At 44.6% G+C, this 27,516-nt stretch overlaps 1 protein-coding gene and 1 long non-coding RNA gene across 12 annotated transcripts in view; both read right to left on the bottom strand.

Annotated features, from left to right (window-relative positions):
* Nucleotides 1–27,516, bottom strand: part of Lef1 (lymphoid enhancer binding factor 1) — a 113,391-nt gene that overhangs the window by 80,404 nt on the left and 5,471 nt on the right. The window lies entirely within an intron of this gene.
* Nucleotides 586–27,515, bottom strand: Lef1l (lymphoid enhancer binding factor 1 like). The gene is made up of 2 exons (XR_010064438.1): nt 3,765–27,515; nt 586–3,633 (listed from the first exon to the last, which is right to left on the bottom strand). It is a non-coding gene; the product is annotated as a lymphoid enhancer binding factor 1 like (long non-coding RNA).

Below are 27,516 nucleotides of genomic sequence, written 5' to 3'. Positions count from 1 at the left end.
TAAAAATCTAGGATCATTTACCCTCATAAAATTTTAGGGTTTTTTGCTTAGAAAATATTAGTATTTGTGATCAACCATACTAAGTTTGTGAAATTTTAAGAATGATAATGTAACTTAAAACATTCAAGGGCAAAGGGGAACTCATTTCCAGTAATTATAGAGGTCATTATAGAGGTGTACAGCCACTGAAAAACTTGTCACCAATGAATACTTTAAGCGCCTCCTTGAAATAACGAGTGTTTCTGGTATGAGGTTTGCTGTGACTACAGATGCTTAATTTATACTAAGCACATTTTTATGTAAAAAACAAAATAAACCCTAAGCAGTCTTTTATTTATTTCAAACACTTCAAAGTTGATTCCAACACTAATCAATATATAAGTTGGTGACCCTCTCCTAAATAATTACAATTATTTTCCAAACAGGACAGAATTTGCAGCTAGACAAAGAAAAGGTTTTCTGAATAGAGGTATTCTTTAACAGACAATATGTATCCTTTAAAGCTGGTGATTTCTTATCAAAACAGAGGGTCCAAATCAGACTTTAAATTATCACCAGGCTATGTTTACACTGCAAAAGTTTGAATTTGGAGTGCATTGAGAGAGAGAGAGAGAGAGAGAGAGAGAGAGACAGAGAGACAGAGAGACAGAGAGAGAGACAGAGAGACAGAGAGAGAGAGAGACAGAGAGAGACAGAGACAGAGAGAGACTGAGAGAGAGAGACAGAGAGACAGAGAGATACAGACACAAAGAGAGAAAACACACACAAAGAGAGAAACAGAGAGAAACAGACACAGAGAAACGAGAGAAAGAGAGAGAGAAAAAGAGAGAGAGAAGAGAGGGGGGGGTTACAGTAACAATGAGGGTCTTGAGCAAACACTGCAGCTTCCAGGGAGTCCCACAGGGTGGGGCTTGTGAGGAAAGAGGGAAGATGGGAGGGAGGAGGCTGCCACTTAGGCTAAACTTCAGGTCCAGGACAGGATTTCACCTCAGAAGACTGAAAATCTGTGACCTCCTTTTTGCTTGTAACACCTGCCAGACCCTGACGTGCCCTGAGAGTACGTTTTAGACCTTAAACTCCTATTTTACTTGTTATTCAAAAACCCAAAGACAGCTTTCTTTTTAACTACCGCAAATATACAGGGATAGACTCGGTATAAAACTTAACCTTGACTTATAGAATATATCCCTCTATACATAACACGCAAGAATATAACACTTGTGTAACTGAAAAACTATTTTCTGATAAAATATTTAGTTAATTCCCCTGGGGTGTATGAAAAGGAAGAAAATATAAAGAATGGTTCTGCCACCCTAAATCCAAATTACCAAACCCTTTAACACATTTGGGGGTACACATATTCTCCTGTGATCACGCAAACCCTAGGAACACAACCCCAAATCTGAACTTCCTTCTCTAATAGAAACACAGGCTTAGAGGTACATGCCAGCGTACATGCCGGACTCCACACTTCCGTCCTCACCCCGGAAACTGGTCAAAAGTGGAAATTCAAATATCAAGCAAACAAAAATAAATGTTAGCATATCTCAAAAAAAAAAAAAAACCAGTAATGGGGCTGTTGAGTATAATATGTCACTGGTTAAATTGGTTAAGAGTTCTTGATACAGGCTGGAGAGATGGCTCAGCAGTTAAGAGCACTGACTGCTCTTCCAGAGCTCTTCCCAGCAACCACATGGTGGCTCACAACCATGTGTAATGGGATCTGATGCCCTCTACTGGTGTGTTTGAAAGCAGCTACAGTGTACTCATATAAAGAAAATAAATAAATCTTTAAAAAAAATGAGAGAGAGACAGAGAGTACTTGATGCTTTTGCACAGACCCAGGTTCAGTTCCTAGAATCTACAAGGACTCACTCACATATACCAGAACTCTAGTTCTAGGGCCCAACTGCCCCCCTTTAATCTCTGTGAGCACTGCACGCACATGGTGTGCATACACACACACACACACACACACACACACACACACAGAGTAATTTATTAAAGTAATAATATTTTAAAGTGTACATAACAGAAGTTTTTTGAATTGTATGGCAAACAGGGTTGTGTTTTCCAACAGCATTAACTAGCACATGCTAGCATCCAAGTACCAAGGATGTTTCCGTTTCTCTCACCTTTTTTTTTTTTTTTCCTTTTTTTTCCCGGAGCTGGGGACCGAACCCAGGGCCTTGTGCTTGCTAGGCAAGCGCTCTACCACTGAACCCCACCGTTTCTCTCACCTTAATCTACCTGAGTGCTGGCAGTCTGTCCCATGAGCTTTAAATACTACATTTATATATGAAAGCGCACACACGCACATGCATGTGTGCACGTACATCGGTGACCTCCACATTTCTACTTACAGGTGGCTTAAGAATAGCAATTTGGTTGGAACAGGGAGTTGGGTGCTGTACCTCGCAGGCTGCTTTTAGTCAGCAACCATCAGAGGTGGTCTAGACCCCTGTGGAGATTGTAAAGGCTCTCCATCCAGTCTTTTCCCAACCCCTTTGCAGATACCGCTGACTATTTGTGGGGAATTTGAGGGTCCTTCCAAGCGAGGGCAGAAGGGAACTTGTTGCACCCACTGTACCAGGCCTTGCCTCACTTCCTTCCCTGCAGGTCAACGTGAAGCCACTTACAACAACATCCTGTGAGGAGCGGCCTGGAAGGATAACAAGAAGGGATTACGGATAGGAAACGGCAAGAGACTGCCGTGGAAATGCTGGCTGAAGCCAGCCAGAAGGAGAGTTGGAGGACAAAGACCTAAAAATACAGCCTGACATTGCCCCATCTCAACTTCCTGAAGAAACCAGAAATAATCATAGCCTTCTTCTCCAGGCCCAGGGAGCACAGAGCGGAGCTTCGATGTTTACTGTAAAGTACACTCATTAATTTTTTTTTAAAGCCTTAGACGTATGGAAATGACTCTGCCACTGTTCTGCTCATTAACTCCACAGAAGGAATCAAAGTTGCAGCAGACACTGGGCGGTTGTTTTCCATTTGAGTTTATTTAGTTTTCAAAACAGTGAGTCATCTGAGCTATGCAAATGAAAGTTGGGATGGCTTTACTCAAATGATTAACTACAGTTATATATAGAACACGGTTCCTTAAATAGCAGCCTCTAGCTCTAACAGTGCCAAGATGACTTCCTTTTCTTCTGTAAAACCTGAAACCAAAATCCTGAAGGGCTGTGAGACAGGCCCCTGCTTCCCTGGGCTCACATGGGGTGGGGCAGGACAGTGGCTAAAGAGGTGGATGCTAGGCCAGAGCCCCGCCCTGTTCATGCCCGAGGTAACTCAGATGCCTGCTCTTCTCTGGAGAAGGAAAGATGAGAATGAAGGCTGGGGGCCATCTGGGAACCCTCTGGGAGGCAAAGAAATGCACTGGGTCTTAGCTAAGAAACTATTAGCTAGAATGGTTGCCACTTTAAGACTGTTCTTAAAATGTGAGCCTTTTTGGTTTTCTACTGTCTTGGACTCATCAAAATGCATGCTGGCTCGTGTATCAAAAAACAGTGCTTCCAATGGTTATTATTTTCCAGACATACCTGATATTAGCCACAAGAAACAGGGCGAGCACAGGTGACGTCTTACCTCCAAAAGAATGCATGGGGCTTCCTGGCTATTAGAAACCTGGCCACCGGGCTGGGGATTTAGCTCAGTGCTAGAGCGCTTACCTAGGAAGCGCAAGGCCCTGGGTTCGGTCCCCAGCTCCGAAAAAAAAAAAAAAAAACCAAAAAAAAAAAAAAAAAGAAAAAAGAAACCTGGCCACAGAATGGACACACGGTGTAGAGATTTGCCTGACACTTCGCATAACCCTCAGCTTTCCATAAACACAGACACAAAATACACAGACCTACCCCCCTCGATTTATATTCAAAATGCCAAGGGATTATCAAAACCTCTAATTTGCCACTGAAGTCAGTGGCTGAGTTTTATGCATTGGATGGAAGGTAACCTCATTCATTCTAAGTTGATTGCATTTAAGATGGGGGTGGGGGGAGCAACTTTACAGAAGGCGCTGGTCTGGGCAGCCTGGGATCAGACTGGATCCAGTTTGAAGGGAACTGGCAACCAAGCCTCTAACTTTGTGATAAGATAAAAGTCCATTGATGTTGGCTCACAAGAGGCCCACTTCACCTCAGCCTTGTCCTCCATGTTTTTCTCCCTAGCCTATCTGCTCTCCTCTCCTTGTATCTACTTTAGCATAACTTCACTTTTCTCTTTTATCTTTCCATAACTGCACCCAGGGACCGGAGGGGATTGATTTTTTTTTTTGTTGTTTTGACTTATTGTTTGAAGATCTGTAACTCAAAGCAGCTCTCACACCTCTGATGTCTAAGCTGGAGCGGCATAAAAGGTAAACCCAGGGCTTGGGTATCAAACTGCACAGCAGCAATACCAAGTTTGATAATCAGCCGTCCGGGTTTTCTTCTTATTTTGTGCTGTCCTCCCCCACTACCCCCACCCCCCCTCACCTCAGCTAGCCAGCAAAATGTGAGGTAACTCCCACGCTTCTGTCAGGTGTCAAGAATGAGTTAAAATAAAAAAAATAAATACCTCGGCGGCTTTGCAGGCCGGGGCTGCGAGATTAAATAGACCTCTACTGAGGGCAAGAAGTTATTTCCTATGTAGAAAATTGGCCTTGTTTTTGTTCACAATGAAAGGAAATTTAGAGGCTTCTCAAGTCTGCTTTATAAAAACAACACCTGAAAACAAGGGAAGACGGTACAACCAACAAAACTCACTTTCTGAAGGGTTCACACCAACGAGCAAAATGCTAAGGCCTTTGTGAGACAGAGTAGCGGATTCTAAAACAAAACGTTATTCTTGAACCAGATGTTTAAAGACAGACCCGCATATTAGGTTAGACGTTGTGCTCCCAGAGCCCGGTGTCCCTACCGTCCGCTCCAAACAAGCCAACACAGCCCCAAGTTAAAGTTTCTTTCTCCTCATCTGGCGCAATCCTGAATTGTCTGGATTATTTTGATCTTGGATTCTGCCGATAGTGAAGCTACAAGCCAGTACACATACAGATGCACACAGATATTCCCCAGAGTTTCTAAGGGTCGATTCCCTGAAGTTGTTCAGCTTGCTGAAATACGGTTACATATGCAAACATTATCTCCCAATTGTAACCTCATTTTCTGCTCTGCTGGACGGCGTGACCAGCATTTGTCATTGGGCCTCCCCCGCCCGCCACATCATTCATATGTCTATAATTGTCATCGAGATGTGGCATGTCAGCAGGACTCCAGTGTTCTCTGCTCCCCGTCTCCACACAGTCACTCAGGTAACAAACCCGGTAATCTCGTCCTGTTTTCATGATGGTTGAATTACACATAATTGTTTCTGCACAGTGATTGATTTCTGCCTGAATAGAGACCTCTGCCTTTTTTCAATGTAAGCGAGTGGCAGCCAAGTCTCCCCATCGAGGAGGAGGCAGCAGCCTTTGAAGAGATCAAAGCCAAGGCCGCGAGCAGTGGTGCGCCCTGGGAATATGGAAAGCCTTTATGCTCTCAACCCCATTTCCAGCATCATGTTGGACTGCAGCTGCACCGCGCTCTGCCAGCATTCTTAGTGCTTTTAGTATTGACTCTGACATCACCGATAGCTGTTTTAAAGTAACAAAAGCCGAAAGATGACTTATTTTCACAACTCTGTAATTGGAACATGCAAAGGTGGGGGTGGGGCGGGAGAGCCAGAATGAAGGGGAGGGGAATACATTTGCTTTTAATTTAAAGCAGCACAAAAGAGACAGAGGGAGAGAGAGGGAAAGAGAGAGAGAGAGACTGGGGGAAAAATTATATAAGTTTCCACAAATGAAAAACATGCTTTTCGTATGGAAAAACCAGCGGGGGCATTTTATAACTCAGACCACACAATATGAACTGATGGCTGAATACGCCATCCAAGCCAAAAGGCTAGAATGAAATCGAGGAGTAAGTGGTTCCGATTGGGAGAGGGACAGAGGGACCCTGACAGTCACTGGGGCAGAGGACTCTGGCATGCAAGGTGGAACCCCGGGGGCCTGCCCCTCCCCCTAACCGGTTCCCTTTTCAGTGGAGGAAGCATAGCTGACATCTGCAGTCTGAATACATCACCGGCTTCTCTGGGAAACTGCAAACAAACACGTGATTCCCGATTATCTGGAGGAGGACCAACATCAGGAGTTGTGCCTGACTCCAGATGCAGACGCTAATCAGTCTGCCAGGATCATGCCTTACAACTGGAAGCTTAAGTATGGCAAGGAATCTCTTAAGGTCATGGGGACCAAATACGTCAACACCAACATCCCACTGTTTCTTAAAGCAGAAAACAAGGGTGCACCCATTCCTCATTTTTAAAGCATTTTGGACTCTATTATGTACGTAACTTGTGATTTCATTTAGGATCAACATAGACAAGCAGGTCGAATATTATTTCGAGTGTTATATACGGTGTCTGATAACTGCTACTGTCTAGGAAGACATCTTTTTTATGTTATTTATTGTTTGAGAATCTCATACAATATATTTTGATCATTCTCTCCTTAACTCCTCTCAGGTCCTCCCCATCCCTACTCTCCTACCTTCTCCAAGGGAAAAAAAAAAAGGACGCCCACCCCAAAACAACAACAACATACACAAAAAAAAAACCAGAAACACACAAAGTCTAATTTGTCTTGGCCAGTCACAAGACAACTATTAATGACAACTGCAATTCCAACATTTAAACTGATGCTTTGGAAAACACCTACCCTCTGGCACATCTACCTCAATTCAGGGACAGGGACCTCGAATGTCCTCAAATCAGGGACTTCAAAGGTAACAAAAATGACAAGACTTTTCTATAAAGAGTGAGAAAGTCGAATCTAGAAGGGATTTTTGAAATTAACTGCATCTCGTTCAATAAAGTCCTGTCTTGGTACTGTTTACGTAGACAGTAGCCCACGGACCGTTCACGACTCAACTTTTCCAAGTCCACTAAGTTCTAAAACTCACGGACATTGGAGAAATGGCTGTGATGTGTGCCCCCTTTCATTCTGCACAAAACCTCTTAGTTCTGAAATACCAAGTAATTGGCAAACAAAAGCTGCCTTTGTGTAGTAGGATTCGGAAGCAACAGACCTGCTTGCAAGGTAACCAACTGCAAATTTTCTTCGACAACTTTGCCTGAATGGTGCTGAGCTGGAAAACACCTTGGTCCCCTCCAAGGTCCCCTCTAGGTCACAATTCCACAGGGCAACTGCATTTTGTTTTGCTTTAGACTCCAGATTCTAGAGGTTTACACACGGCATGAACTGGGAGAGCAAACGTAACATTGAACAAGAATCATAGTATTTTTGAAGTCTAGATCTTTTTCTTTTGGAAAAATGAAATCATTCAATTTGTTATCAGCCAAAATGTTGACAGCAAGACCCAGTGTTCTTAAATGTTTTTCTCTAGGTGTGTTCCTCATAATCTTATTAGACTTTCAGCAACCCAGGACCCCAATCTAACTTCGGGTTATCAGCCCCAAATCGCTTCTTTTATGTCTGATTCTATCGTTAGCCTCATGCAGCAAAGTGCCAAACACAAGAGTCAATAGGAGCCCCTCAGGCCTCTCACTGACACCTGAGGGAGAATGTTATCTGGCTGCTAACACGCATGCATTTGGCTTTCCCCACATTCTTTCCTGTGAGCCTAACACTCTTCAGGGCTCACCTCAGAAAAATCTGCATTTAGGATTTTTGTCACCTCGCTGTGTGGCTGAAGTACCATTTGCTCAGCTACCAATCCTGAGATGCCACAGAGCTAGGCAGAGACAAAGCAAACGCACACAGGATCAGTAGCCTCAGTGGTTATGGGCAACCACATTCCTAAGATTGCCCCTCAGCAGAAACTGCCATACTGAGAGAGAGAGAGAGAGAGAGAGAGAGAGAGAGAGAGAGAGAGAGAGAGAGAGAGAATATGAGTGTGTGAAAGAGTGTGTGGGAGAGTGTGTGTGTGTGAGTGTGTGTGTGAGTGTGTGTGTAAAAGAGTGTGTGTATGTGTAAGAGAGAGGAGGAGAGTGTGTGTGAGGGGGGAGAGAGAGAGAGTGTGTGAGAGTGAGAGAGGGGGAGAGAGAATGTGTGTGTGTGTGTGTGAGAGAGAGAGAGAGAGAGTGTGTGTGTGTGTGAGGGGGAAAGGGGGAGAGAGAGTATGCATGTGTGTGTGTGTGTGTGTGTGTGTGTGTGTGTGTGTGTGAAAGAGAGAGGGAGAGAGAGGGAGAGAGAGAGGGAGAGAGTGTGTGCATATGTGAGAGAGAGAAAGAGTGTGAGAGAGTATGTATGTGAGAGAGAGTGTGTGTATGTGTGAGGGGGAGAGTGTGGGGGGGGAGAGAATATGAGAGAGAGAGAGAGAGAGAGAGAGAGAGAGAGAGAGAGAGAGAGAGATCTGTAATAATGCACAGGAGACGCATTACATAGCATAAACTCTATGCTGGCCCTGTTATTTTCCCCTTCCTGAAGGGGTATCATCATCCCTTCAAGGACCTATAGGGTCAGGGTGCTGCTGGCCAAGGTGAGAAATGAGGAGGCAGGGGCAGGGCAAGGGCAGCAGATACATTCCAAGCCAAAGGTCCCTCCAGGTGACCATTTCAATCACTTCAGACAAACGTTGAGCTTTAAGACCTTTAGATAATCAGGCACTATGCTTGCCTTCCATAAAGCTCCCCAATGCTATCAATCCCTCCCTCTGAGGTAATTCTCCCAACCTGAATTCTGGAATCAACTGAAGTCCCATTTCCTTTGGCTCATTCTTCCCAAAGAAGCAAAGCTGTTCACAGACTCCTGTCATAGAAACCGTCTTCCTGGTTAGCGATGGTTTTTCTCCTGCCTGCCTATGTTCTCCAAGGCAAGTGACAAGCTGCTTGTTAAGGCAGACACCCCTGGGGACTAGGTTCTGTCACCGGGACACACAAGACCAGGTCCAAAATTGAAAACTGAAACCAGAATGTAATCCAGCCATGTCACCTCTGGGTGTCTTCCCAATGGATCCAGAGGCAGAGCACAAAGGTATCTGTCTGCACAACCATGTTGCGATTCACAACAGCCTCATGATGGAATCAAGTAGCTTAAGTGGCTGAGGAAAATGTGGTATGCACATACACAAAGGAGTATTACTTGGTCATGAAGAATGAAACTGTACCATTTTCAGGAAAACCTGACAGAACTGGAGGTCATTTTAGTACAGGAAATAAGCCAGACTATGAAGGACAGAGGACAGATAGCATATTTTCGCTTACAAATGGAATCTAGATGTTCCTTTTAAAGACATGAAAATAGAAGGTCAAATATGTGGCAGGAGGAAGGGAGAGTGATCAGGATTAATGTCGGAAGTATATTGTATATGTGAATGAAAAATGTCACAATGAGCCATTGGTTTATATAAGTAGTGTACACTAATAAAAATTCAGTAGGTCTGGGGTTTAAAACCGGAATCTCCAGGCCTAGAAAATAAGTAGTTAGCTTCCAATGGCTCAGCCAGCTTGTGAAAACCTGAGGAATGGCTCCTTAGCAGTGACTCCTCCCTCCCCCCTCCCCCGTACTGCGCACCTATGGTTTAAAATAAGAAGAACCGTGGGTCTGATCAAATCCAGAGGGATGGCAGGCAGCAGGGTTCCCACACGGCCCCTGTAGAGCAGGGCCACGAGAAGAGCAAACTGGAGTCAGGGTGGGCAGACTCCCCAGTGATGGAATTCAGCTGGACGCCCCCAGCACCGAGCAGCCTGTGCCCACCGCAAGCGGGAACCAACCCACGTGACCCTAGGCATGCTTCAAAAAACTAGACAAAAAACAAACAACAAAGAGCAACCAACACCCAGAAGCCTGAGCCGCACTGAGCCACCGACCCAAACAGACGAGGAAAGAGCAGTCTCCGGAAGACTACAGTTTGCTGGAAAGTTCCTTCACCTGAGCGCCTCGACTGGCAGAAGTCTCGCACTCCCACGCTTCTCTGGCTACCCAGCTAGAGCGGCTTGAAGACGAAGACGCTGAGGCACCGCACCGGCCACTGAGACCCAGGAAGAGAATGTTACGACCCCAGTTTCCCATAGGGAATATGAAGCTTTATCGAATACGTAGTATATAGATTACCACCACCCCTCCCCCATTTGCTTTGCCGCAGATGACCAAGTTATGGGCTGAAGTGGGGGTGGGGTTAGCAGCCAAGCCCAACATCAAGAAAGAGGCAAGGGTGACAGTTCTTTTGATGTCGACTCCTTATCGAGACTGGCATTCACAGTAAAATCATGGAATTGGCAAGGAAGCGAAAAAGAAAAAAAGGAAAACGGCATGTTTATGGAAAATAAGAGTTTTTTTCCGCTTTCTATCACTCACATGGCCATAGGTGTATGCTGTGATCTGATTAAACAATAATCACACAGTCTAACGTATGCTCCTCATAAGTAAGAATACAGAGTCCGACTTTTAAAAATTGATAAAAGACCTGCCATCAAAAATACTCCGGCCACAAGTGTAGGCGTCTGAACCAGCAACTTCGGCTTTTCTTCTCCCCACACTGACTAACCCATGCACATCTCCACCCCTTAGACCTCACCTTCCGGACTACGGTGCAGCCCTCAGAGGCCAGATGGGAGAGAAAGCGCAGGCTGTTAGAACAGCACTCAGCCTCCCTCCAGACAACATGTTAACTGGCCAGAGTCAGTCAAGGCCCAGAGTTCCGGCACTTGGGAGGTTGAGGCAGGAGGATTGGGAGTTTGAACCAGCCTGGATTACACAGCAAGACCCTGTTTTGGGTTGGGGGAGGGGCAAAATCACAACAGATTTGCACACTATGTTTGTCTGTGATTCTATTTTGTGGTATGTCCCAAGCAGGGCAGTCTTTTGATACAAAAAAAATGGATCAGAGCTCAGGCCTGGGGTGGGTGCTTGAGGGAGGCAGCGTTGGGGTTGGGTGGGATGTTGGGGGGGAGCACAGGTTATTTTCTGAAGTGGTGAGAATGTAACTGACTGTGTTGATGGCTTTGAAACCCTGAATATACTAACACCCTTGCCTCCCGGCCCCACCCCACAAATGGTGTACTATGAATGGGTAGAACCTTTGTCGTGGGGGCAACTCAGTAAACAGTGAAGCAATTTAAAAAACTACTGATCCGACCAACTAAGTAAAGAAATTCCTTGTCTTCTCATTAAAAATAAATAAATTGATTAAATTTAAAAATAAAAATAAGGGAGAGCCACAAGGGAAAACTCCTGGACTCGTTCTCCAAGAGTAAAAGTACCATGTGGCTCACTCCCCCCGGATGGAGATAACTGTCACAGCAAAACACCAAAGTGTAAGTAAGCCAAGCCCAGGGCAAGGTGTGGGAGTTCCAGCCCCTGCCAGAGGTGGGCAGGGAGAGGGAGCAGAAAACCTTTCCATCCAGCGTTAGATGGTGTCTCCCCTGCACTTCTCTCTGAAGACTTGCCACTAATGCAGATGGTCCGTACCCCGCTCCACGCACCCCTGCTGTACTCCACCCAGCCTAGTTTGGGTTTCCCCTCCAGAGCATAGGAAACCTTCATCTCACTAAACACGGATGAAATGACATGATGGGGGTGGGGGAAACAAAACAGATGGGTTTCCTTCTGTGAGCTGGTTCAAATATTGGGTACCCAGAAATTCAGGGGGCTTTTAAACCGGAAAGCAGTCAGGCTAGACTGCCTGCCTTAGTCCAGGTAACAAACAGCCCTTTGCTGGGACCCCTTTCCAGATAAGAAAACTGCTCGAAGAGAGTAGTCATTTAAGACACACAGCGGGTGCTGGAGAGATGGCTCTGAGGGTAAGAGAAATGGCTCTTCTAGAGGACCTGGGCTCAATTCCCAGCACCCATATGGCAGCTCACAACTGTCTGTAACTCCAGTTCCAAAGGATCTGACACCCTCACACAGGCATATATACATGCAGGTAAAACACCAATGAGCATGAAATAAAAATTAAAAAGAAAAAAACAAAACAAAAAACCCCCAAAAAGACAGCGTCCAGCCCTACCCCACTCTTGTTTCTTTGGAGAGGTTTAAAAAGCCTGTGAATGACTTTCTTAAGCAGCTGTTATTTTCAAGTTTCACACTGCATAGTTGTCACTGAGTTCATGTGAGGACTGCTAAAATAGCCAACAAGAATGAGCACAAGCAGCCCAGATAAGACCTGTCTCATCATTAGCACCATGAATGCCACAGTTCCTCCGCCATTCCAGGAGCAGCTGCTGTTTCTAGAGTCCCAGACAGGTTAAGAGAGGTTTTCTTTTGAAACACCGAATCCGTCATTACTACAGTTGGATAGATAAGGCCCTCGTGGGGCCTGATCAATTCAAACTTGCATCGTTCAACTTTGCGGTTAGCTGCACGCCGTTTTTTATTTCTAACATTTTTTTTTTTTATTTTATGAGTGTTTTTGCCTGCGTGCATATCTGGGTACCATGTGCCTGCCTGATGCCCATGGAGGCCGGGAGAAGGCATCAGGTTCTCTGGAACCTTAGTCAGAGAGAGTTGTAAGCTGCCATGTGGTGCTAGGAACCCAACACAGGTCCTCTGTGAGAGCAATGAGTGCTCCTGGCTGTGGAGTCATCTCTCCATCCCGACTTCCTGTTGTTCATTAAACAGTATGGAAGACATAGGATCAAACACCTTCAGGCCTCTGTCTAGTTCAAAGGCCAAGGCTGCCACTTGATTCCCAGAACTACTGTGATTTTTTGACATGGATCCTGACCAAGTCCAAGTCTTTCTTTTTTCTTTTCTTTTCTTTTCTTTTCTTTCTTTCTTTCTTTATTTTTTTTAAATCAACAGTAACTAAGCTATACTGTTTTTAAGCAGTAATTTTTCTTATATTCCCAACCCTCTTTAGGATGGCAAACATTTTTTTTTTTTAATCCGTGGGTAGGAATGGAAACAAACAGCTTATATGCGTGTGCATAGAACAACTGACAGGTGGCTTGAGCTGGTTTGGGGTTTGGTGTTGAGTGCCCAGGCAAGTCATAAGATGAGGAAGTGACAGCTGTTTTCCCTCCCGAGGTTCTGAACACTCAGCTCTAGCCAGTGGGGTTGGGTACCACCACAAGGCACCATCAGAAAAACCAGTTGTGGGTTCCAGTTAACTTGCAGTGATAAACGTGTTCGAAGGCTCCATAAAGACCTCTGAGCTATTTTCTTAAGTCATCTTGGTTAAGATGTATGTCCTTTAATATACATGTACATAACGTGTATGGGTGCTTTGCTCATACGTCACCACGCACATGCCTGGTGCCCAAAGGCCAGAAGAGGACAGTAGATCTTTTGAAACTGGAGCTGGATTGGTTGTAAGGGTCCATGTGGTGCTGGGACTCCAACTCAGGCCCTCTGTAAGAACAGCATTGCTTGTAACTGCTAAGCTAGCTCTCCACCCCCCACCCCACCCCCACGCATGTCCTTTTAGTAACAACAACAACAACGACTACAATAGCAAATACCAATCTGCTTTCCTAGTTGAGCCTAAAGTTCATTATCTATAAAATCATTTCAACAAAACGAATCAAATATTTGTGACCATAATCAATTAATCATGCTGGCCCGACTCCGGGTAAAGAGCAACACACACCATCAGTACCACAAGCCTGTGGTAGCAGGCTGCCATATGCAAGGGCCACGGGCGTGTCTCTGCTCCCTGCTGCCTCTCCAGATCCATCCAAGATACACACTAGTTCCTGTCTGCTCTGTGCTGAACTGGGGGCCCCTCGAGGGGCCAAGAAAAGGTCCTCCCGTGAGCATGGGGTGAAAGATGAATGTTCTTAAAACGCAACATTCTTTGGTGCCTGTCTTCTTTCCGCCAGAAAACCTGCCCGACCCTAAACTGCTGGGTTGACTCTGGTGTTTCCAGTTACTGTCCCAACCTCCCAAGGTCAGAGGTCCTTTCCCAGCCCAGCTCTCCTAAGATGTAAAGGGTGATGAGCCAATCACAGGATGGGGGGCATTTCTCTTGGTGAGGACCTAGCTGTCTGCATAGTACGGTGGACCTCAATCGTGCAACAGTCGAGAAATGGAGAGAGAGCATACATTTTGCATGAAGTAGCTTTGAATCATTTATTCAGAGCACTTGAGGGAATCAAGAGGTGGGAAGCCCTGTAGAGTGCCAATATCTCAGGGAGATTATAAATCTGGGCCAGCCAGGGTTATGCACATAAAAAGACCCCACCTTAAGACGAAAACAAATAAAACTAGCAATTAATTTACATTGTTAATGGTTACTAAATCAAGAAAGATAGGAAATAGTAACCGACTTGGACAAAAATAGGTTCTAAATTTATTTTGGACATGGCTTTATTGAGGCATTAGTTAAAACTAATGAAACCCCCTGAGAGCCAAAACGGAAGATAAAAATAGTCATAACTAGGTGACAGTCAGCACGTAGAGCTGAGATATAGGTCTATATTTATTCACATAGGAAAATACATGTGGAATTTTGAATAAAAACAAAATGATCAGTAGAGAATAATTCTGAGTTCGTGAGCAGCTACTAAGACACAAGTACAAGTAAGTGAAACTCTTATGTCTGAAAGGCAGAAATCTAGGGACTTTTTCTTTATTTTTCTGTTCTGTTATGGGATTCCCCTGACTATATATACATACATGTGTGTGTATGTCATATTCATGTATATATATGGGGAGGGAAGAGGTTGAAGGAGAGGAGGGAGGGGAAAGTGGAGGAGAGGGAGAAGCAGAAGAGGAGGAAAAGAAGGAAGAAGAGGAAATTTCCTTTTAAGAGAGAAAAAGACTGGTCCCAATCAATACCCCCTTTAAAAAGGTTTCTTCACTTCTTTTTTTAAATATTTATTTTATGTATATGAGTACACTGTAGCTGTCTTCAGCCACACCAGAAGAGGGCATCAGATCCCATTTCAGGTGGTTGTGAGCCGCCATGTGTCTGCTGGGAATTGAACTCAGGACCTCTGGAAGAGCAGACTGTGCTCCTAACCACTCTGCAGCCCTGTCTCTTCACTTCTTAATCACTGCTGCAGTGCCTCAGGAGCAACCATGACTCCCACTGCTATGAAATTAGATTCTCTTTCTTTCCTTTAACGTGGCGTGATGACGTCAGAAAACCCACAGTAACCGCTGAACGTGAAGGACATCCTACAACACAAACGCTGGCTGTGCAAAAAGAAAACCACTCTTTACCAGAGGTTTGTGTGTAAATGCCTGGCTCCTATGGGGGAAAAGGGGTCTATCATTTACCGAAGGATCCAAGCACTGGAAAATGTCCTATCACACAGCTATTTAATTAGCTTACTTAGTCTTAACACTGGGGGGGCCATTTTAGAAGTGAACAATAAAGGCCCCCTTTAAAATAACAAGCAAAAGAAAAGTGGATGTGAAACACTCAGGCTGTCAATGTTCCCTGGGAATTTTCAAAACCGTACTGAGCAATGGCATGGTTCTCTGTCCAATGGACCAGATGACAATTTTCAAACATTCTTAGCATCTCCCATTTAAGCCATCCCTGAAGCCTAGCCATTTACATTATCCCAAAGCATAATTAACAGTCATCCTCAGGGCTCCAGGTAGTTTCCTGGCGGTGGAATTCCTCACAGGGTCCTTTTGTGTGGAACATTAGCTTATGGGCTGGGTCCTGTCACTAGGGGCAGAGACACCTGTCCTCAAATCCAAGCTTTCCTGTTTGCTCAACTTTAGCTCTGCAGACAAGACAACTGAGCGACCTCTCTAGCCACGGGTCCTTCGTGGGAAACATGAGAGCACCATTCCAAGGTCCTGAGTTTGGTAGTGAGAGTCTGACACAAAGCATGTGCAACGTGCATGGGTTAGCCAGCAGTAAATGTACTATCCTACCAATTGTACTCCTCGCTTCATCCATGGACAGAGTGTTTATTTCTCACGGTCACACATCAATGGTCGAGGACCAGGAAGCTCACGGGTAAAGAGAGGCAACTTGTGAGGCACCACTAGCTTATACTGAACGATGGACGAAAAAGGATGCTCATAACAGATAGCTTGGTTCTAGATCTCAGTTTTGTGGCTGCTGTCTTGTTTGCTTGACATGAAAATGAAGATATAGAAAACACCTAAGTAAAACTCATGAATAAACGTCCCACAAACCTACTCCTCCTTCTAAAGCCACTATGTAGTTAACACCCCTCTTGGCCTTCAAACTAGAACACTCCCCAGTCTCCCCCATCTCCTCTCCCCGGCTTCTTGTCCACCAAAGGGAATGTGGGAAAGGTCCCACTTTCACATAGCATCCAATCTCTCATCACACACCTCTCTATGAATCATTTCTAGTGACAGATCTGCTGACTTCAATCTCCTCCAGCATCTTCTGGGTACCGGCGGCGATGAGAGTAAGACAGGGAGAGAACAGTCAGCAGTGAGAGCCGAGCCTACATCCCATTTGTCCCATTCACAGTCCATCTACGGGCCAGCTGCGATCTTCCGTTCTTGACTTTCTCCCTCTGCGTCTCGGCTCCTTCATGGGCTGCCTTGGGTGGATGCTGAGGCCAGCACTGACTTGCCTTGAGGGTGACATGACCTCATGTGGATAGGATGCACAACAGTTCTGACATGGACCACATACTCAAAACCAATGGTGTTAACATCCATTTCGTGAACATTGCCTAATGGTATGAAAATTTCTAAACCCAATCTTAGCTTTATATATAGCAAAAGTCTATACACTTTCTAAGAGTTCTCATTTAAAGGTGGACTGATACCTGGTATTGGCACCTTTTACTCCTGAAGTTTAAAATTCCTAACCTATTCCATTAAACATCTGGCGAGTAACCTGGACCATGGCATGCAGTATAAAAACTTGTGGGTAACAGAAAATTAAAACGCACTCTCTATCCTCAAAGGGATTCCCAGTTAAAAAAAAAAATCAACATGGAGATACCTAACTCATCCAAAACATATGCACAGGGGCTCAGAGGTTACAAGTACTTAATGCTTTTGCAGTGTGAGTTCAGTTCCCAGCACCCATGTTGGGTGACTTACTATTGCCTACAACTTCATTTCTAGGCTTCAGCACCTCTGGTGTCTTCAGGTACTAACACACGTGCACGCACACACACACACACACACACACACACACACACACACACGCGCGCGCGCGCGCGCATCTGTAAATGTTCCTACACACAAATACACACATAATACACACATATTAACATACTTACACACATACACATAACTACACACACACTCATGTATGCATGTATAACATGTTCTCACAAAAACACACAAACATACACATGCATACAGATATACACATAACCACACATGCACACATACATAACACAGACACTCAAACATGCACAAGATTTTTTTTTAAAAACCCTCATTTTTAAAATGTATAAAGAGCCAGGAAGATTCAATAGCACTGCACAGGAGAGCCAGACCCTCCTAGTTGGAAGGGAACCAGTCACATGCTTCATGAAGGAGTCACCTTTACCCTGGACCTTTAAGTATGGACAAGATGAGCTGGCTATTCCAGGGACATAGAGCCACACGAACCCAGACACAAGGATCTGGAGCAAGGTTTAGGGTACACGCCTGAGAAAGTAGCTGTAGGACAGGGGCAAGGAGGTGAGGTCTAAGAGGCAGCTGTTCTGGACTGCAAGAAAACTTCCAAATGACACTGGGGTTTGCTCTGGGGTCAGGAGAGCAAGGCATCATGGGAGAACCCCATACAGTCTGCAGGTAAACACCTGTCAGCACCCTCTGCCTGGGGTTTATCAGGGTTGAATGATGACAACTTGAGTTTGTAGGTGAAGGGCCTGACATGGATTTAGGGAGCCCAAGCCTCATTGCTTTAATGTGTGTGCAAAGAAGTCTCAAGGGCTACACAGGAAGGCTTTTTAGTTAAAAACGTTTCTTTCATCTTCACAAAACAAGTATTTTAAAAAGGCATTTCGAATCAAACCAAGTAGCTTGGTCTGATACCACTTTTTTTTTAATTCTTTGACACAAATGTATTTTTAATGACAATAAACAAGTCTATACCTAAGAAAGACCCTGACTGTACAATTTGTGATCTATACGTACAAAAGGAAACCCTGTACAGTCTACTGACCTAGAGTGGGCTCCTTGCCTCCTTGGGTCAGGCTTGACTTCACACAGCACTCATGGGAACAGTGAGCTAAGGTACGAGGCAGTATTTTTTAACATATAATTGTTTTCCATTTCCACTTTAAAGTATGAAATAGTGATATATTAACCTAAAGCTGAAAAAGGTAAATATTAGGCTATGGATTTTTAATATATTCATAAAAACGACCGTGCAAACACAGGGAGCAGTGTTTGAGAGAATCAGTTTCTTCCATAATCCTGCGGGCAGGCTGACTGGCTCACCGAATGGTGGTAGGTGGCAACCAGGGTTTTCCTTCTTTGCTTTTGGTACTTTTGGGGGTTTTGTTTTTGTTTTTGTTTTTGGGTTTTTTTGGGTTTTTTTTCTTTTTTGGGTCTCAGACTTTAATAATCTAAATGTAAAGCCTAGTACATCAAGGATAAAATAAAATTACAGTGCCCTTTGCTTTCCTTTTCTTTTAAAATCTTCCTTCAGTACTGGTTGGAAGTCGGGCCCTTGCTGTGTCTAACATCAAGCCAAACCCTCATCTCCCAGTGTCTTTTCTATGATCCAAGTCATTGGAACTAAGTCTACAAGGGCAGGGTGATCAACGTTAGAAACTACCTTACTGCAAGAGACATTAGAGAAACTGGAATTTCCCACAGACTCCCCACCCCCCCCCCCCCCCCCCCCCCAGCTAACCTGTCCCTTGGGCCTGATCTTTTTTGGTACCAACTGAGATAGAAAGACTTCAGTCGGGGTTGGGGATTTAGCTCAGCGGTAGAGCACTTGCCTAGGAAGCGCAAGGCCCTGGGTTCGATCCCCAGCTCCGAAAAAAAGAACAAAAAAAAAAGAAAGACTTCAGTCAGAAGAAAATGTAATGTAATGAGAAAAATGTAACTTGGTCTTGTCCTCACATTCTTATGGTCTCAAGCTCCTCTCCATGTAACGGGAAAGAAATCCAGAACCTAAAGGGTTAAGGGGGAAACCTCTTCTAAGTCAGAATATTGCAAGGAAGCACAGGTTATTTGATAACTCCCTATCAAATGTTGGACGGCTATGAGACTTTAGCAAAAATCTGGAAGCCTATTATTGCCTTACCTATCTTGTTTCCTTAGAGGGGAGAGGGGTGTTAGAGGTGAGAATGGGGTTCTCCCAACATCCAGGAGAGAAAGGGAGCCCAATTAAAACACCACGAAGAGACAAGGATGCCATTGAATCCCTAAAACTTAGTAATGTAAGTATTTTCCAGAGGTTAGGATAAGGCCTAGGGTCTAGATTCTGAGCCAGTACCTCGGCACGGGAAGAATCAACCATGTGTCCTTCCTTCCTCCCGAGCTCTAGGGTCCAGTCACATACCTGTCACTGCTGCAGAAGTCCTACCAGAAGGGAATCTGGGCACCGGCTCACACCATTCTAGACTCCTAGTCTACTGCCACGGTTAGGAAACAGCACTTGCCCAGGTTTTGTGCTACCAGAGAGCCCCACATGGGCACAGAAAGGTCAGCCACACAGGAAGGTGCCATTTTATAAAGGAGGGAAGGAGAAATACTTCCAGAAGGGGACAACAGACTTTGGGCTAGGCCTCAGGTCTTCTGACATCTACCCCAAGACCTCCCTCCATCAACACTATCCTCATGCCCTCAACCTCACCAAACAGTCCATCATTGCATAGCACACATCCAGGCTGCATCAGGGCCACGATTATCCAACACTTCTAATATCTAGAAACGCCCGACTTGTTAGTGAAAACCTTTCTGGCTGGAAGTCGGGTGAACGGCAGAGCATTAGTGACACAATGCTAGAAGATACTTAGTTTTTGGTTTTTGGATGTTTTCTGTTTTACACAGCTATATTTTCATCTCGAATATACTTGTGAAGAGAAAAAGTGACCATGTTTCTATCATCTGTATTTTGTCCTAGGTTTCAAGGATCTAGGTGAGAGACAAGAATCCTCCCAAGGCTCCAGTCCCCTCCTTTCTGTTCTTCCCATGAGCTGTTTTTAGCTGTTACCGAACACAGAGCGTCCTGGGATGTTCATTAAGCACCATAGTCTAATGGCCCTTAACAAATAAGAGAATAAAAAAAATACTACAGGACAGGGTTACCTAGCAGATACTTTCAGATTCTATATTTCATAAAAAGAAATGGTTTGCTAGAAAGCAAACATATTAGAAGAATAAAAGCAGATACAAGGACATGTACAGCCCCATTGGCACTTTATTGATTAGGCGAGTTGACTGGAGGCGTCCCTTCTGCTCTAAGCTGATGTGACCATCTCAGTCCCGGATAAGCTCAGGACCAAGTGGCCAGCTCCCGTCACTGCTGACAGTGAGTATGACAAAGCTTATCAGACTAGGGGACAGGGAGATGGCGAGAACTTCCTGTTCCAGAGGATCCAACTTCTAGTCCTAGAACGTATAGATCAGGTGGCTCAAAACCATCTGTGACTACATTTGCAGGGGGCCTGATGCCTCTGGTCTCATGTGTACATACCTGCATGCAGACACACATGCTTACATTTAATAAAAGTTACAATTTTTTAGCGTTTAAAAGTTAAAAATCAGAGCAGATTTAAAGTTTTTTGTTTGGTTCGGAGGCTGACAGTAATTTTTATTCCAAGTGGAGAATCCCTAGAGGGGATCCTCTTCTCATCACAGAGCCTCCCTACATCAGCCTCTTCATTCCATCTTCCTCAGTGTTGCATAGCAACAGGCTTCTCCATTCACTCCTATTGCCATCCTGGACTTCAGCATCTACCTTGGACCATCCATAGCCCTCTTCTCCCTTCTTTCTTGGGACAGGATCTTACAGATTTCTTTCCTGAAACTGTCCTGAAACTTGCAAGTTTCCTGCCTCAGCCCCCTGAGTAACTTGAATTACAGATCTTTGCCATTAGGCCTGGCTAATCATTTCTACTGAACAGAACTTTAAATCATCCCAGTAATTCATTACTGATGGAGATCAAAATGTGACTTCAGGAAAACTGTCATCGGGTGCCATATAGGATTACTGGTGGGCAGAAGAAGTCACAATGACCACTAATAGAGCTTCAAGAGACTCACTGCCCATAGACAGTTGCCAAAAAAAAAAAAAGAAAAAAAAAAGAAAAAAAGAAAAGAAAAGAGAAAGAGAAAAAGAAAAAATGAAAATGTCTATTTTTAGACTTTCTGTGGTGCAGCTTCCCTACTAGTACTGGGAAGTGGGAGAGTCAACACACATTCTTTCTGCTTTGTGAGCCTCAGAGAACCTCTCTCAGAGAAGCTCCCTGGGAGACTATCATTCCCTATTAAGCTTTGGGATGGTACACACAGCAAGTTCATGATTCCAGTGGGCTTGGCTTGGCCAAAGTAGATACTTGCATGTAACTGCGTGCTCTCCCCTATCACATCGGCTAACGGTTTGAAGCACACACAGCGGAGTTGCGAGAGGTTGAGTTAGCGGTCTCTACTTGCCACATGGCCCTCTGATTGGGAGCCCTGCCTGGTTCTCCACACCTATTCATTTCCAGCATTTGCTGTTGGGCTTTAACTCGTTTTTGGGCTTCAGGCCTCCAGTTTTTACATATTGGATTATTTACATCTTTAAAATGATTTGCAGGGTTATGAGGGGAAGAAAAACCATGATAGGACCAGGTGAGATGGTTCAGCAGGTAGAGGCACTTGCTGTGCAGACCCAGTGACCCGAGTTCAACCCCTGGGATCCACAGTGGAAGGACAGAACAAGTAACCTCCCAAAGTTGTTGTCCTCTGACCTCTGCACATTAACACCCATCGTGGCGAGCACACACTGGAATCCATTGCTATGCACTAAGCAGACCACACGTAAACATGAATAAAGTTAAATTTAAAAATAATCTAAGTTTCAGTATTTAAAAGACAAACATGAGTTAATGTATGTGCGTACACACACACACACACACACACCTTGCTCTGCTGACTCAGGCTGGCCTTCAGCTGCTAAACTCAATCTTCCTGCTTCAGCCTTCTAAGCAGCCATGACTCCAAGGTTGTGTGCCACCAAATTTGGTTCCAATGGTATATTTGTAAACAGTTATTTCAACGAAAACCTGCGTGTTGTCCTTGTCCCTGCCCTCCCGCCCAGCTTTACTTAATTCCACATGGGGTTTCTTACAGTGCTAGGCAAGCACTCGGTCAAATGAGCTACAAACGAAGCAGGCCTCCTGGAGCAGCATGAGCAGAGCTGGTTCTCGACCATCCGGGTCTGACTTCCCACAGACTGGACCAGCTTGTTGCAGCTGCTTATCTACTGGCTTTAGAGAACAGCTTTTTAAATGGACACCTCCATTGGAAAGCCACTCCAGTCCTGTGACAGCAACTTGTGTTACACGCTAGCTGCCGAGTGCTACATGTACCTGGAATTAATGTGTGCGTGCTTCTGCTCCCCGCCACGGACAGAACTGGAATGTTTTATTTTTAAACTCCCAAGTTATTCTCCAAAATCAAAGGGAAACCAATTTGTAAAATCCTGATCTTGCCCATAATATATATGTAAATGGAGAACAAAGGACTCAGGAAGGAAAGAAAATGGGAGGGGACCTGACTGCTTAAAAACTTCACTAAATAAATCCAAAGAGTTAAACTCTACAGTCTCGGATATTCTCAGCTGGCGTGCCTGTCAGAGTCCAGCTCTGCCGATCATCCTAACGTGTGTACTAAAGACTGAGCCACAACAAGGAGGCTGGCAAAAAGAGAGCCAAGACCTGTGGGGCTGTAGAGACACTTTAAAACGCCAGGATTCCGCTGGCCTGTCATGCCTTTAATCCCAGCACTGGGGTAGCAGAGGTAGTTGTATTTCTGTGAGTTCGACTCAAAACACCCTGACTCAAAAAAAACCAAACCAGACAAACAACATCAAAAGATTTGTTCCCAGTTTGAGGTAGTGGTCTTGGGTTTGTGAAATTACTGTGTGTGAGGTTGCTCTCATGTCTTTCTGAAACAAGCAAACAAAAAAAAAAAAAAAACAAAAAACAAAAAACAAAACAGAAACTGCTAGGGTCAATTGAGAGGACATGATCAGGGAGGACCAGTGCTTAGTACACGACAGCATCAACTCCTGAAAGGGCCCTGTGGAGCCTGGCTTCCTGGCACACTCCATAAGCAAAATCCCTGGAAACTGGGGATGTCTGGGGGGAGGAATGGGAAGTGCTCCAAACTCTGGTCAATCATGAGTCTCCCCTTGCTTTGCAGTAGTGAAGTGAGGAAGGACCAGACAGAATACCCAGGGACTCTGAGGAGGAATTTCCCACACCTTCTCCTCCTGATAGCAAGTATTACACAAAATACACTGGAAAAATATATCCTGTGCTTGGGGGTAAAGCGGGGAAAGCCAGCATACTTAGCTGCGAGAAATGAAACATCTGGAATCAGAAAATTAACATTAATTCATCAGGAAGTCAAACCAGGTAGCCCCTTGCAGCACAAAGTGCCTCCCCCCAGAGTCTTCACACAAGGAACAAGCCACAGGCATACTACCCCTGAGCTACTTTTATTTTATTTTATTTCATTTTTTACCGTTTGTTTCAAAGCCATACAGCACTGGCATATTGGCATTCAGAAGCTTTGCATGCTGAGGCAAATCTACCTCAGTTCCTTTGTCCCAGAAGTGAACACTGACGGAAACCCAAATCTTAGTTGTTTGTAGACTTAATGCAAAATCAGGGGTGGGAGATCTCCTAGACATAGATAGTTCTGTTCACCAGCAGTACAAACGTGTATTCCCTAGAAGCATCGGTCAACACAATCGAACTATTCTAAATAACTCAGACTGAAAAACTATAACATTTCCACAAAGACTGAATAACTAAAAGCCTGTAACATTTCCACAGCTATTCTCACTTTAAAACTAAGGATTTACAAGGCAGCTGAAATGAGGCCAGTAGACATCTTCCCTTTCCTACCCGCAAGGTCTCTGTGAGGAAGATCATAGAGATCCAGAAAGTTTGAAGTTCTCATGATTCAGAGCTACTGTGGTCAGGGGCCAGGGGCAGCTTCCTGGCTCTCCCTCCCCAGGCATCAGAAGAGATATGGAAGGCTTCTCTTGTAAGGTGTTAACCATTTGGGCTGCAGGAGGGACAAATGGAAGTTTGCTGCAGCCCAGGGTGATTAACTACAAGGATAATCTCACCCCACAGGGAACTTCCCTATGTGAAAGCACCTGAGTTCAGGGCTCATTCACACTGTGCCTGAACGCTCAGCTCTACCCTAAGCTTGGGACACAAAGGCCCTGGGGGTTTTGTTGTTGTTCTAATACCTCAGCATTGGTCTGATTTTCAGACATAAGCTTCAGAGAAAGAAAGGTTTGGTTATATGTTTTCAATAAATTTTCCTGGGGTCCTGGCTCTGAAATATTAACAGGCTTGCACATCGTCTCATCCTGTGTGCTTGAAGAGCTCACACTGGCACCAAGCAGGTCGTCCTAGCTGCCTTCTCATTTGTTTGAACTAAAAACTCGGATTTGAGATTCCAGGAGAGACTCGTTCATGAGAGACCTGGTACAGATACTCACACTCCCTTAAAGGTTCCAGTTCTTTTTTTTTTTTTTTTTTCTTTTCTTCGGAGCTGGGGACCGAACCTAGCAAGCGCTCTACCACTGAGCTAAATCCCCAACCCAAAGGTTCCAGTTCCTAAAAGGAGGTCCCAACTGAAATGTCCTGGCAGAAGGGAAGAAGATGGATGGATGGATGGGTCTTGATGGGCACCATGATACCTGGCCTGACTTTAAACTGGAGCAACAGCATATGGTTATGGGGAGATCTCAGAAGAGGCCTCCCTATGTGTGCCACTTGGCCACAGCTGGAATCTCAGGACAGCGGTTAGTCACAGAAAGGAGAGAGGGGCCCTGTTGGTGCCTCACCCTCCCACAGATGTTTCTCCCCAGTTCTCACAAGCAGCAGATGCAATAAACCGGGCAATTGTTTGTAATGCAAATTCAAGTCACCCGGGCTGCTCCCACTCAAATACAAATGGTCCCCCAGCTCCTGACACCATCTAAGAAAGTCTACCATCACTGATGTCAGTGACACAAACCGTGCTGCGTGCTGCGGGGGACAGAGGGAAGGAGGAAGAGAGAAGTGTGGGCAGGCCAAAGGAGAGAGGCTGCCTTCCGGTTAAAGTGTTTTTGATCTCAGAAACATTACAAACAGCTGTGAGGTATTAAAAACCAAAGATTGTAACTCACTTCAGTTGGACTCTAAAAAAAAAAATTGACATAGCCTTGTGGTTAAAGCTGAATGGCTTCTGGAATTGTGCAAACTGCAGGGTCTCTCAATAAAACATACCTAACATGGATACATTTTAACATGTAAGAGGCTACGGCACAGACAACAGAAAAGAGACAAGAGGTTCTCTGGACCTACTGACATTGGCTCAGCCCGCAAATCTTTCCTAAAGCGATGAATGACTGATTCATGGATGTCAACAGTTCAATACATACATACATACCTTTCACTTGCTGACATTTCAAAATGGCACTGAGCTAAGGTACATAGGCGTGCACACAGACACACACACATACACACACTAAAATGGATACACTGGAAGAAATCAGGACAAAAGGCTACAGAGACCTAAGACAGAGTACTAGCTTAAAGGGGGAAAGGGTCATTTTCAATATTTATAGACATTATGTATAAATACCAGGGAGATTATTACACTAATGTCTGAAGAGAGAAGCATCTAGTCTTTCTATGGAACAAACCACAATTCAGTCCACCCTGCACTCATGGGTAAAACATGAACAGTCTGGGAAGCGATTTTCTGTTCCCAGAGCTCTAACTTAATTGGAAAAGTTCATCTGTTGACCTGTTAGCCTTTCCACAGAAATCTTCAACTGTTCCTTATCCAAAATGCAGCCCGTAAAAAACAAAACAAAACAAAACAAACAAAAACAACAACAAAAAACAAAAACGAGCAACTATTTAAAAAAAAAGGTATATTTCTCTATCTGGCTCAACAAGTTCTCTACAAGTTTTAAAACCCAGAAGCACTTTCAGAGAGAGAGAGAGAGAGAGAGAGAGAGAGAGAGAGAGAGTGTGTGTGTGTGTGTGTGTGTGTGTGTTGGGGGGGGGGTGTTAATCTCTAAAACAATAGGCTATGACTGCTTTATTAGTTGACCCACATTTTAGGTAGAAGATTCCTCACACCACACAGGCATTAAATACCACTAAATACTTGAAATGCTTTAAAATAATGGGGGGAGGGTTCCTTTTAATGAACATCACCAAAATCTCCAAGATTTCATCGCCATGAGCTTCATGCCAAACGCTTTGTGAAAATGAGAAAATGCATGATCCCTCCCCGAGTGTAAATATCCTTCTGGAATTTGCAGAAAAATTATCACCGTAAGTCTGCAATTGCAAGGCCCACCAACTTCACAGACCTATATCATTTTAACCATCGAGGGCTCATATCACCAAGATAACCCATGAGCTCTCATCTCACTTCATTTGATTGCCAGCAGTTTCCTGTCTGCCTCTTTGGTGAGCCTCCTAGCTCTCCAACTCTACCCAAGGAGCTTCTGAGGGACTTCTCAGTAGAGGTGTTGAGTCCCACTGAGACCGGAGATTCACCACAAGAAGTCAGTCAGGGACCCTCACTCTGTGTGTTTTTAACTCGGCTTGGGTGGTGGAGGTGTGGGCCTGGGAACAGGCAACTAATTATGACCACCCCAGCAGCTTCTCCAAAAATCGGGGGGGGGGGGGGTTGCCAGTATGATCACATTCACAAGTTACCACCCACTCCTTTTCTCAAGACACAGGTGCCATCTCATCCCCAGTTAAAGAGACATCGCATCAAACAGCACATGTGACAGTCACGTTGCACGCGCCAGCATAACGCAGTTGGTACAACTGCTGTATTCTTTTTCACAACTTCAAGTAAATCAAACACAATAGCAACAGCTCTCATTACATGATCTTCAGAGAGTTTCCCAGTTGACGACACAGTGAAAATGGCCGGTCTGCACCCTCCCCCCCTTTAAAACAATTTCAAAGTTTATAAAGCAAGACATTTTCAAAAACCAAAATAACATTCTGAATGACTAGATTGAAATGAGCCTCAGTAGTTCTGACTCTAAACACTTTAGGGTTTTGAAAGCTACCTGGTCCTTAGTTAACTGAAAGATTAAATCCACTTCCCTCCGATCTTCAGCACAGAAACACAGTACGTATGATTTAAAAAAAAAAAATCCTAGATCTGCTGACTTGGCTTCATTTGATTCCATAACTCGTGAATCTCTACTTAATTCGTCTTGGCCTAAATCTAAAAATCCAAATGGGAAACATAAAGACAGCACTGTTCTCAGGCCGCCATTCCTTTCGCACAGCGATGGGATGACTAAGCCTCATACAAGGAAGCCATTGCCAATGCGTTTGAAGAAATAAGCATTCTGCTGAAATACAAGGTAATTTGCACGTCTGAAAATAATTTTCAACATCAGCATGTTA

This window comes from Rattus norvegicus, chromosome 2 (genome assembly GCF_036323735.1).
Source record: "Rattus norvegicus strain BN/NHsdMcwi chromosome 2, GRCr8, whole genome shotgun sequence".
Classification (NCBI taxonomy): domain Eukaryota; kingdom Metazoa; phylum Chordata; class Mammalia; order Rodentia; family Muridae; genus Rattus; species Rattus norvegicus.
The sequence above is the reverse complement of the archived record's forward strand: the minus strand, read 5'-3'. Positions and strand labels throughout refer to the sequence as shown.